Source organism: Corvus brachyrhynchos, unplaced genomic scaffold (assembly GCF_000691975.1).
Source record: "Corvus brachyrhynchos isolate BGI_N302 unplaced genomic scaffold, ASM69197v1 scaffold136, whole genome shotgun sequence".
Classification (NCBI taxonomy): domain Eukaryota; kingdom Metazoa; phylum Chordata; class Aves; order Passeriformes; family Corvidae; genus Corvus; species Corvus brachyrhynchos.
In genome coordinates, this window is record NW_008239080.1 from 8,497,411 (window position 1) to 8,506,494 (window position 9,084).

Sequence of the window (9,084 nt, forward strand, 5' to 3'; positions counted from 1 at the left end):
GATGCTTTGAACAATGCTGTGAACAACAGTGTCACTTTCCTTATCTCAAGTTACCTTAGGCAGTTTAACTCAGTCCAGGGCCTCAGTCAGGGGCCTCAGTCATGGTGCAGTGGTATTCCATGCAGTTTTTGTCATACAATTTTCCTACAAAAGGCAAAAGTCCTTCATAAAGATGTTTAAGCCATAAACCATAACATTTCAATCTCCGACACATGTCTCTCATAACACTACCTGCACAGCAACAAAGTTTTTTGAATATATTATAGAATGGTTTGGGTTGGAAGGGACCCTAAAGATCATTTAGTTACAATCCCCTTGCCATGGACAGGGACACCTTCCACTAAACCAGGTTGCTCAACGCTCCACATACCCTGGCCTTGAACACTTATGTGGATGAGGCATCCACAGTTTTGCTAGGCAACCTGTTCCAGTGCATTATCACCCTCAGAGTAAAGAATTTCTTACTAATACCTGTTTTAAACCTACTTTCTTTCAGTTTGAAGCCAATCCCCCTTGTGCTGTCGCTACATGGCCTTGTAAACTCCAGCTTTCTTGTAGCCCTCCTTTAGGTACTAAAAGGTGTTGTAAGGTCTCCCGAGAGACTTTTCTTCTCCAGGCTGAACAACCTCAGATCTCTCAGCCTGTCTTTATAGGAGAGGTGCTCCAGCCCACTGATCATCTTCATGGCCTCCTTTGATTCACTCCAGCAGTTCCACATCCTTTTTTATATTTGGGCCCCCAGTGCTGGATGCAGCACTCCAGGTGGGGTCTCATGAACAGGGAAAAAAAAAAAAGGAAAAGGTGTACAATACAATGCAAGCAGAGAGTAGCAGGCTTGAGAGTTTGATCTTCAGAGGTGATGGATAATGAGAGGGGGATCCAGAGAAGGCTGCACGAATCATTGCAACACACTAAGCCTCGGAGTTGTAGTCCAGCTGTTCGAGAGACAGGGTAGGTTCTGATGGGTATAAACATATTTCTGTGTCAGTGTCAATTTTGAGTTCTCTTGTTGGAGAAGTCCCAGGTTCTAGTGTCTATGGTAGTAAAATTTTCCTCCAGAAATAACTGTTTGTCGGCATAGGGGTATGTGATTTAAAGAAAAGCTACAGAAAATCCTGTACAGAATTACCAGAAAATCCTGGTTCACTTACTGCTTTGTCAGGAGGGGGGCATGTGTGCATGAAAACAGAAAGAATAGAATCTTGAGTGAATGGAATTTATGTATAATTGATAGCATATGCCACCAGTTACTGTAGCAGAATAACTTTTGTAGCTTGGACATTTTCAAATGAGAGTTCTGTGGAGCTGATTTCTTATTTTGGAGCCTTTCATGTTATTAACTAGTGTGACAGAAGAAGCAATGAATCAATTATTTCTAGTTAAATATACTTTCATTTACATTTCGGTCTTTATATAAAGTATTTATAATGAATTAATTCTGGAAGATGTTATCATGCTGTTTTATTCATAATAAGAACATAAACATAGCAGTGAATATTATGGAAATGCTGTTTCAAGTTCTGTTCTCAAGGTTTGTGTACTTAGAATAACTCTGTAAAGCTTGCACATTGGGAGTTGGTCAAAATATTCACATATTTTTTCGGCTTTTTCTTTTTCCAAAACAAACCAATCATTCTCAGCTTAGTGTTGAGATTAAAGGCAAGTGATGAATGATGCAATATGTGTTAAAAGATGTACTTATTTTAGCTGAAACAGCACTGTATGACATTTACAAATCTTGAATTCAAAGGCTTGGATTCTTCTAATGCTTTGCTTCATGAATAAGTGGGACTCCAGTCTGCATCAAGCGTTAAACAGGGAGGTGAAAACTTATGGTAACTTTCTGTCACAGAAAAATCTTCCCTGTCCTTTATTTAAAAAGAAAAATAATTTTACTTAGATTTTACTCCTGACAAGATTGAAAACTAACCCAGAATGCTTTTCAATTATTACATCAGTTGTTATTTGTATAGAACCTAATATTGGAATGGAAGGTTAAAGTGCATATTTTCTTTGGGTTGCTCCAGACTGAAAGTTCAAAGTATTACATATATGAAGATAGCAATAGTTTTATTTATGGCCTTATGATTATTATATATAAGTACAATGGTTATTTCAAATAAATTCCTGATATCCTAGTCTAGGATGTCCCTTTTCCTATAATTGGTGACCTGAAGCAGAAAAAACAAGGCAGAGTGACTTGTTTGTCCACAGATGTCCCATGTAGCTGAAGCACTAACACGTTATTTGCATTTCCACTGTGCATGTTGGATACATGCTTTTTCTCCATTTATATGGAGAACAAGGTCTATTTAATACTGTCACTCATTTGTAATTGATGTTCAAATGCAGGGGCTGGTGTTGATCATGTTACCGCTATAACAGTGTACACCTGATGAAAACTTACTGTCTGGCTTGTTTTTCTTTAGAGGTGTGCTTGTAGAATATTAACTTGCATGCACACCTTAGCACATCTGGGTTTTTGGTCTTCTGTGAACCATTCCAGTAACTTGTTAATTCCACTAAATATATGGCAAGATACAGATGTTTATTTGCAAACAAAATGAGGGTGTTTTATCATACTACATAATGCCAATTGCCTTATAAGCAGTCAACATAGCGTGAGACTCTATAACTTCAACACAGATGCCAAAACAGTAATAAAAAGAGGAAAACCATATTTTATAAACTGTTGACTTCAAAAGCTTAGCTATAATTTAGATTACTTACAGGAAAAATGCTTTAACTTCTAAAATTACAATGATGTTGGTTTGGAACTTTATAATAAAGAAAAAGTCTGTTATCAGTTTTATTTTCTGAAGCAAAGAAGACTCTTAAAAAAGTAGTAAATAATGTTTAAAAAGATGGTCAGCAAGTGCAGCATCACATGTTACAAAAATGCAGGCGTAACACACAAAAATAGAGTATTGTTCTTTGTATCTGAAAGTGCCAGATAAATCCTCAGTACATTAGGAGAGGAACTGTCAGAGGTGTAGAATTTTTATTCATTATTATTATTCTAGCTCTCAGTTTCTCTAAAACTGCAAATACATAGTTAAAGTTTTATTTTTTTACATGTGTTTAGAGGAATGGAATTTGTATAAATTTGTTCATACTAGCTGTGGAGATGTTCATTGTAGGTTTTATTCTCAGGAATATACTTTCGCTATTGTTCTCCACATTGTTAGTTTTGAATCTGTGGAACAACTTCAAACCCATTCAGCAAGGTTTTGGTCCAGTACTGGTCACAAATCCAAAACATGGCACCTTTGGGCTTCTCTGAAGAGGGTTACCCCCAGTACAGCCTTACTGATCTAAAAAGATACTGAGTTTCTGTGTGTTGCAGAAATCTGTCAACAGTGGAAAGGAAAAATAAAAAGCAACCTATTTACTGACCCTTCTTAAATGTGAGCCAAATTTTACATTTTTTTGGCCAGTCAGCCAGCCATGTATATGCTACAAAACTGGGCCCAGGAACTGTGCATGCTATAGACTGTGGGGGATGCAGAGTGGTTGAGGAAGGAATCCCTAGGACACAGTGTCTTAGAGCTGTAACTAAGAATGCAAAAATTTCAGGCAACTACAAAGACCTCATTCTACTCGGCAACTTTTGGCACAAAATTTCTTTCATGGACCAAGAGTATATGAGTTCCAAGTTTCAAGATTTTAGGAAGCATATTTTATATCTTGAGTTTAAATGTAAACTTCCCATTTCCACATCATTCTCTTTATAACTGCAAAATTAATTTAACGCAATGGGATTGTTAGATACCCTGATCATTTGCATTTATCAGGACAGGCAAACAAAATAGGCTGAAATGATTAAACAGCTTATTCCCCCTATGACAGTAGTTCTGCTTACCCAACTTTGAGTCATATATTCCTGCACCTTCCCATGCATAAATCATACTTGCTCTTTCAGTGAGCCGTTGTGTGTGCCAATCCAATGGGATGCTAAGCTAGCAGAAGTCTGATTTGGGTCCAACACAATGAAGAACTTCATGGCCAGGAGCTGGAAAAGGTAGACTGACCCTTTTAATGTCAGCAGGCTGTTAGGTTGGTCTGTGTGTAGAAGAGTTTATTTAAGCCTTTTTTATCTAGTGTACAAGTGAACTCACAATGCCAAGAAAACAAATTGCAAGATTTCTAAGGAATAGAGTTGACAGTAGTAGTCATACAAGGAGATGGCTGGATAAAAGGGTGAAATGACAGCCACTCTTAGGTATCTGGGACAGCCAGGCTACAGTCACTCTGTACAGTCAGGAGAGAGAGTGAGCGATCGATCCCTCCAGAGAGTGATTTGAAGCATGTACATTAAAATCCTCTCTAGTATGCACATTTTGATAAAAATCACTCTCTAAAGAAAACTACCTCTCTTTTGCTGATCCAGGGAACTTAAGGGGACGAACCTGCTAACTTAAGTGTTTCAAGAGTTAGCCTGGGTGATACACCTCCCTGAAAAATTAATAAAAAATTTCAGACTGAATAAAATTATATCTCATTGGCAAAGAATAGAAAATGAGAATCTGATTAATATATTCAGGAGAATAATGAATCTGACTGAGCTGGAAAATTGATACCCAAAATCACAAAGATTAAGGAATAGAATAATCTTAAAACACAAGCTCTCCTTGCACCAAGTAGATGTAGTGAGAGAATTAATTTTTCCAAAGCAATGCAGCCACAGGCCTTTTTTTACCCAAAGATATTGTCGAGTTCTTTGACATCATTAACGTTTTTGCTTCTTTTCCACTGGACATTACCTAATAACAGACTTATGTTGCTGTAAAAGGTATGGTAGGAAATGTTTGTCACTCTGCAGTCTTTTCAATGTGATTGACTGACTGGAGACTTAAATGAGCACTCATAAAAAATGGTCTTTGATTCATGTGGTGTGTAAAATGGTTTAATTACCACATAGCAGCAAAGCAGGGATGCTGAAATTGCCAACAACTTTAATGATTTTGAGAAAAAAACCCACCCTATAGTTTGCCCAGTAAAATATGGCAGAATAGTTTTAATAATTTCATTTAAAAATTCTGCATATTTTTACACTTTCTGTGTTCTGTGCTTCAAAGACTTGTAAATCAGATATGTTGAAAAATGGTAGCAGTAATCAATAACTGTAAAATGGAGGAGCCCTATGAAGCAGACCAAACTGTTCTGTGTGAAATGTGTCTGCAGTAAGTTTTACTTCCCTTTGTTTCATAGATACTATCTTCCAATGAAGATTGGAATAAATTAGTTTATGTTAGTAGTCATATAATAGCCTTATTAAAATTATTAGTTATAAGTGGTATAAGCAGGGTTTTATTTCAAATGAAGTTCAATTTAGTAAATTTTAGTAAAGTTAAAATCTAATCACAGATACCAAAACCAAGGACTTTTGAGTCTTAATTCTATTGCTGTGGAAAACACAGCTTAAATTCCCCTCTTTTGTTTTCTGTATATAAAACTAGGAAAAAGTACTCATTTTCTACAACGTCACATATGTTCCAAATGTAATTAATGAGTATTTGATACAGAGAACAACTCCAGCAGAAAGAAACCCCTTTCAAAATACATCAGCTGCAAAGATTCTGTATTGTACCTGAGTCTGTGTCCTTGCACAGAGTATATTATGAAATTACAACTTAGTCCAGACATTTGCCTTTAATATCTTTTATTTCTTTTATCAAAGCTTCTCCCCTACTTCCTTGTAACTAAGTCATAATGCAGAATTTAGGGTAGTGTAGCTTCAAACTTACTTTTCAGTGCTCAGAATAATCAGCCACAGAAAAACTTCCAGGTCGTATGAAAGCCAGCTGTTCTCTGGTGGGCATCAGCCTCAAGCCACAATGAGGCAGGTTGGTTTCTAAATTAGTAAGAGCACTTAACTGTTTCTCTTGGTTCTGTCCACAGTCAGCAGAGAAGAAAAGATGTTTAATTTGGGTGAATTAGATTAATATTGAGAGTTCCATCATAGTGTTTACAGGAATTAAGTTAAATAGTTAAACTATCATCCTAAACCCTGTTTCACATAGGCCTTTAAGGTGGAAAACAATGGCTATTTCAGATCTTTCTTTACACATGAAATGAAACAGGCTTGAGCTTATTTCAAAAGCTCTGCAGCTTCCTTTATAACAATGGAAGAACAGTTCTAATGATGTCTTCAACCTTAAAAATACTTTTTTAAAATTTGAAATGGTTTCTGCAAAACCATAAGTTCTGGTCTTTGCAGCCTGGGGGTTTTTTTAATTTTTTTTTTAATTTTTAGCTTCATTTACTTAAATCCACAAATTAATCACTGTTTAAAAACATCATTAGGGCATACTGGGGAAGCATTTGCGAGAGGAATACTCTGGAGGTCTATACGGTTCTAGAAGAGTGCAGGTCAAAAAAGCACAATCTTTTATTTGCAGGGATTTTAGTTCTACCTGGTACCTGGGAAGTCAATTTCTTATTCTTTTGGAGTCAACCAAGTGATAATAATTAAACAACACCTTTATTTCCATTATCTGCTCATCTGCTCTCTGTCCTAGAATGCATATGAGTTTCCAGAATATGTGAATTTGAAATATATCAGATAACCAAAAATTAATGAATATGGCTTTTCTGGAACATTCTTTCTCAAAATCACAGAAGATAGCTAATAGGTTACTGAATCCTGTAAAATAAGACAGCAAGGGAACTGAAGAAGTTACCTAGGCCTTTCCAGGATTGAATAGAGAGCACTAAATGTATGTGCTAGGAAGTGCTCACCTAATTTTAAATTCACAGTCTGCTCAATGCTTTTGAGCATCTTCTGTATGGAAGGGTTTTCTATTATCCTATTTGTCTGTACCATAAATTAAACTTAATTCTTTCTGTTCTGGCTGCACCAACAATAGAGAACAAATTATTATGATTCAGATTTCTTATGTTTCTGGAAATTGTTACTTCTATCAGAACTGCCATCTTTTAGACATGTAACTACAGTTTATTCATTTTCTCTTTGTATTTTGTAGATTCAATAGACTTTTGCTGATTTGTCAATGAAAATAATATGTGAAGCCATGTCAGGGTCATATTAGAGTGAAGATAGAGGGAATTTACTATTTATTTCCTACTTTTTGCTCTTCTGAAGTAAAGGAAAATGTACTGTAGTGTACATGCATAATTACTGGTCAATGCTTAGAAGTCCCCACTGAATTTTGGACTTCAGTCTTAGATGCCATATGAATATATATTTCAGAAAAAAAAACCCCAACCTTGGTTCAAAGACTTCAAACAGATGACATGACAGAAAGAAACAGAGAAAACTAGGCAGAGAACAGGGGAATTATGTGCTCTATGTTGTGTGTTGGGTCAGCAGGAGAGTTAGGAAGTTGCAGCTGAGCTGGTCTGTTAAGCTGTTATGCACTCATAGGAGGCAAAAGAAATGCTTCCATTCTGCATCCCTTTTCAAACAGATGGGGTTGCCTTCTCTGAAGAATAAATAGCAGCAAAGATATATAGAGCTGAGTTAAAGTTACTGAGATAACCTTAACATCTGCCTTCACTTTTGCCTTTCTCATAATATTTGAAATATACTGCAACATTCAATATACTTTCGCTCTCTGGCTTGATGTTCAATTTCTTTTTTGAAGGTGCCAATTAAAAGATGATGAAAGATGAACAGTATGGAAGCAAAGGTTCTAAACTATCTTTAATATGAAGCAAAATGTTCCATCAATCATTATCCAAAACAATTTTTAAAACATGAGAGCATTCTTCCTAGGAAGTAGAGAAGGCACAATAAAGTCATATATTCTGTGGATAAAGTATTGTCAGATTGCTGCACAGAACAGTGCAAGGATGAGCGCTGAGAGGTGACTGAGGCAGATCTCAAGCCAAGGTGTTTGGTTGTGAAATGGGACAGAGAAGAGGATAGAATTGCAGTCAGGAAATGCAGAGAGTGGATGCTGGAGGCAGGCCGTGGGTCTTAGGGGTTGTACTGTGCCCCGTCAAAAGTGAACTTGAATCCTACAGGGAGGTATTGCTGTACCTCCTGGCAATTGTGAGATTCATCTCTCCCTTCATTCCTGCACTGTGCTAACAAAGCATCCTTACTGAGGCTCCCTCTTTTACTATCTGCCCTGCTATTTTCTTTATTCTCTACTGCACTCTCAGGGAGATGCTGGCAGGATTTCATAGAAACGTAGTCAGAGAAAGTACTTCTCTGCCCAGAGCTGAAAAGATTTTGAACTGGTGTTGGAAAGGAAAGAACTGTCTTGTTAGCATAGAGTTACTGCAAGATACCTGAAGTTAAATATTTTCATTTACAGAAGACTTTTTAAAAGAACTTATTTAAGCAAAAATCTCAAAACAGAAATGGATGTATTTAATGAAAGCAGAATATTTATGCTGTACTTCCTACACAGTATTTTTCTCTCTTCAATTCACAGGGAAAGCTGGCGAATCCTTTCATGGCAGATCACTTACTGTAGAAAATGCAGGACATTATGCTAGAAGGAATCATGTCCCTCACAAATCTGAACACATACTGTGTCAGGGTAAATCCAAGAGGTTATTCAGTCTTCTAGATGAGACTGAAGTGGCAAAGTACTAAATGTTTGTCAGAAGACTATTGCAGTTTTCTGACGAGTAATTAACCTATTTTTCCCTAGAGATTACAATTACAGCAGTTTACACAGTGGGCATCCTACCTACTTCATTTGTATGTGATTATCTTACCTTCTTCTCGTCTTAAAATAAGCGCAGTATCAGTACAAGCCTTAAGAGAATTCCTATATTTGTCTTTATGCATAGGTCCATATTTGATAAGGGTAGAGTGATTTTTGCAATGGTATGAGTTTGTACAACACTCAAAAGTTTCCATAGAGAGAGTAGGTGCTGTAAAAGTGTTAGCTGTTATGATGGTAAAAATTTTAAACAGTTATTACCGCAGGCCTGGTTCCTACGGTATATCACCGTGTCCCGCAGCCATAGGGAGGAGGAGGAGGAGAAGATCCAGCAGGCAGGAATTGTGCAGCAAGATTGATTTATTTAATTATTTTACAAACTCTTTTATAGACTTTTTTCTTCATAGTCTAATTGGACAAAGGACCAGCCACCCCTTGGGGG

General features: G+C 36.7%; 1 protein-coding gene and 1 long non-coding RNA gene across 2 annotated transcripts in view; one reads left to right on the plus strand and one right to left on the minus strand.

The window, feature by feature from the left end:
- The window catches only part of CSMD1 (CUB and Sushi multiple domains 1), a 1,107,925-nt gene that overhangs the window by 397,201 nt on the left and 701,640 nt on the right, over window positions 1-9,084 (plus strand). The window lies entirely within an intron of this gene.
- The window catches only part of LOC108447925, a 15,236-nt gene continuing 6,581 nt past the window's right edge, over window positions 430-9,084 (minus strand). Inside the window, exons 2-3 of the long non-coding RNA XR_001863624.1 lie at window positions 3,117-3,119; window positions 430-541 (exon numbers count right to left, since the gene is read on the minus strand). This is a non-coding gene — a long non-coding RNA (uncharacterized LOC108447925). The remainder of the gene's footprint in view (window positions 542-3,116; window positions 3,120-9,084) is intronic.